The sequence below is a fragment of the Papio anubis genome, chromosome 9 (assembly GCF_008728515.1).
Source record: "Papio anubis isolate 15944 chromosome 9, Panubis1.0, whole genome shotgun sequence".
Lineage (NCBI taxonomy): Eukaryota > Metazoa > Chordata > Mammalia > Primates > Cercopithecidae > Papio > Papio anubis.
Window position 1 is genome coordinate 37029608 of NC_044984.1, and position 3081 is coordinate 37032688.

At 50.1% G+C, this 3081-nt stretch overlaps 1 pseudogene; it reads left to right on the forward strand.

The window, feature by feature from the left end:
• Window positions 1–470: 470 nt before the first annotated feature.
• On the forward strand, window positions 471–2657 carry LOC101002963 (annotated as a pseudogene).
• Window positions 2658–3081: the final 424 nt, after the last annotated feature.

Below are 3081 nucleotides of genomic sequence, written 5' to 3' on the forward strand. Positions count from 1 at the left end.
CTTTAATCTTTAAAGTTATCATCACCTCTGAGTAAAAGCATCTGGCATTTGTACTGAAGTTAATTGTGATTCGCTTAATTAAAAAAAAAAAAAATTAGAAAAAGAGACTAGTAAGATAAATCTAATTCATACAGTTTAAATAAGGTGAGTTATTTAGACTGATTCTGCATAAACTTAAGCGTCATCTGATTTTGCAGCCATAAAACATGTAGATGACTTAACGTCTCTGTGACTTTGTTTCCTCATTTGTAAAATGGACATACCTCATTCAATTCTTGTAAAGATTAAAGTAGAAAACACATTTAAAGTGCTTCGAGCGGGGAGCCAGGCTGAGGGTGGGGATGGGTGGCGGGAGGGCGGAGGGCAGGGAGGCGGGGCGGAGGAGGAGGAGGAGAGACCAGGGCAGCGGAGGGGGCGAGGAGCGCCGGGTACCGGGCCGGGGGAGCCGCGGGCTCTGGGGGCAGAGACGCATGATGAACAAGCTTTTCATCGGGAACCCGAGCCCCGCCGTCACCGCCGACGACCTCCTGCAGCTCTTTGGGGACAGGAAGCTGCCCCTGGCTGGACAGGTCCTGCTCAAGTCCGGCTACGCCTTCGTAGACTACCCAGACCAGACCTGGGCCATCCGCGCCATCGAGACTCTCTCGGCTCAAGTGTAATTGCATGGGAAAATCATGGAAGTTGATTATTCAGTCTCTAAAAAGCTAAGGAGCAGGAACATTCAGATTCGAAATATCCCTCCTCTCCTGAAGTGGGAGGTGTTGGATGGACTTTTGGCTCAATATGGGACGGTGGAGTATGTGGAACAAGTCAACACAGACACAGAAACCGCCGTTGTCAACGTCACATTTGCAACAAGAGAAGAAGCAAAAATAGCCACGGAGAAGCTAAGCAGGCATCAGTTTGAGAACTACTCCTTCAAGATTTCCTACATCCCGGATGAAGAGGTGAGCTCCCCTTCGCCGCCTCAGCGAGCCAAGCCTGGGGACCTCTCTTCCTGGGAGCAAGGCCACGCCCCTGGGGGCTCTTCTCAGGCCAGACAGATCGATTTCCCGCTGCGGATCCTGATCCCCACAAAGTTTGTTGGTGCCGTCATCGGAAAGGAGGGCTTGACCATAAAGAACATCACTAAGCAGACCCAGTCCCAGGTAGACATCTATAGAAAAGAGAGCTCTGGAGCTGCAGAGAAGCCTGTCACCATCCATCATGCCACCCCAGAGGAGACTTCGGAAGCATGCCGTGTGATTCTTGAAATCATGCAGAAAGAGGCAGATGAGGCCAAACTAGCTGAAGAAAATCTCGGCCCACAATGGCTTGGTTGGAAGACTGATTGGAAAAGAAGGCTGAAATTGGAAGAAAAAGGAACATGAAACAGGGACCAAGATAACAATCTCATCTTTGCAGGATTTGAGCATATACAACCCGGAACCGTCACTGTGAAGGGCACATTTGAGGCCTGTGCCAGTGCTGAGATAGAGATTGTGAAGAAGTTGCGTGAGGCCTTCGAAAATGATATGCTGGCTGTTAATACCCACTCCGGATACTTCTCCACCTGTACCCTCCTCACCAGTTTGGCCCGTTCCCGCATCATCACTCTTATCCAGAGCAGGAGATTGTGAATCTCTTCATCCCAACCCAAAGTGTGGGCACCATCATCGGGAAGAAAAGGGCACACATCAAACAGCTGGCGAGATTCGCTGGAGCCTCCATCAAGTTCGCCCCTGTGGAAGGCCCAGACGTCAGCGAAAGGATCGTCATCATCACCGGGCCACCGGAAGCCCAGTTCAGGGCGAGGGATGGATCTTTGGGAAAGTGAAAGAAGAAAACTTTTTTAACCCCAAGGAAGAAGTGAAGCTGGAAGCCCACGTCAGAGTGCCCTCTTCCACAGCTGGCCGGGTGATTGGCAAAGGTGGCAAGACTGTGAGTGAACTGCAGAACTTAACCAGTGCAGAAGTCATCTTGCCTCCTGACCAAAGGCCAGATGAAAATGAGGAAGTGATCATCAGAATTATCGGGCACTTCTGTGCCAGACTGCACAGCGCAAGATCAGGGGAACTGTACAACAGGTGAAGCAGCAGGAGCAGAAATACCCTCAGGGAGTCGCCTCACAGCGCAGCGAGGCTCCCACAGGCACCAGCAAAACAGCGGATGAATGGAGCCCTTCCAACACCTGACAGAATGGGACCAAACACAGCCAGCCAGATCAAGAGCAAACCAAAGACCATCTGAGGAATGAGAAGTCTACGGAGGCGGCCAGGGACTCTGTAGAGGCCCTGACAATCCCAGGGGCCGAGGAGGGTTGGGGAAGGTCAGTCAGGTTTGCCAGAACCACCGGGCCGCCTCCCGCTCCGCAGGGCTTCTGCAGGCTTCACCATCCACTTCACCATCCACTCGGATCTCTCCTTAACTCCCACGACGCTATCCCTTTTAGTTGAACTAACAAAGGTGAACGTGTTCAAAGCCAAGCAAAATGCACACCCTTTTTTGTGGCAAATAGTCTCTGTACATGTGTATACATATTAGAAGGGGAAGATGTTAAGACATGTGTCCTCCGGGTTACACAGGGTGCCTGCAGTGGTCATATATTTTAGAAATAATATATCAAATAACTCAACTAACTCCAATTTTTAGTCATTTATTACTTATTTTATTTTATTTTATTTTATTTTATTTTTTGAGACGGAGACTCGCTCTGTCGCCCGGGCTGGAGTGCAGTGGCCAGATCTCAGCTCACTGCAAACTCTGCCTCTCGGGTTTACGCTGCCTCAGCCTCCGGAGTAGCTGGGACTACAGGCGCCCGCCTAGTTTTTCGTATTTTTTTTTAGTAGAGACGGGATTTCACCGTGTTAGCCAGGATGGTCTCCGTCTCCTGACCTCGTGATCCGCCCGTCTCGGCCTCCCAAAGTGCTGGGATTACAGGCTTGAGCCACCGCGCCCGGCCCATTTATTACTTTTTTTTTCTTTTTAAAGACAAAGCAGGCTTTTCTAGACTTTAAAGAATAAAGTCTTTGTAGGGTCTCACGGTGTAGAGAGCTTCGAGGCCACCCACACAAAATTCACCCAGAGGGAAATCTCGTCGAA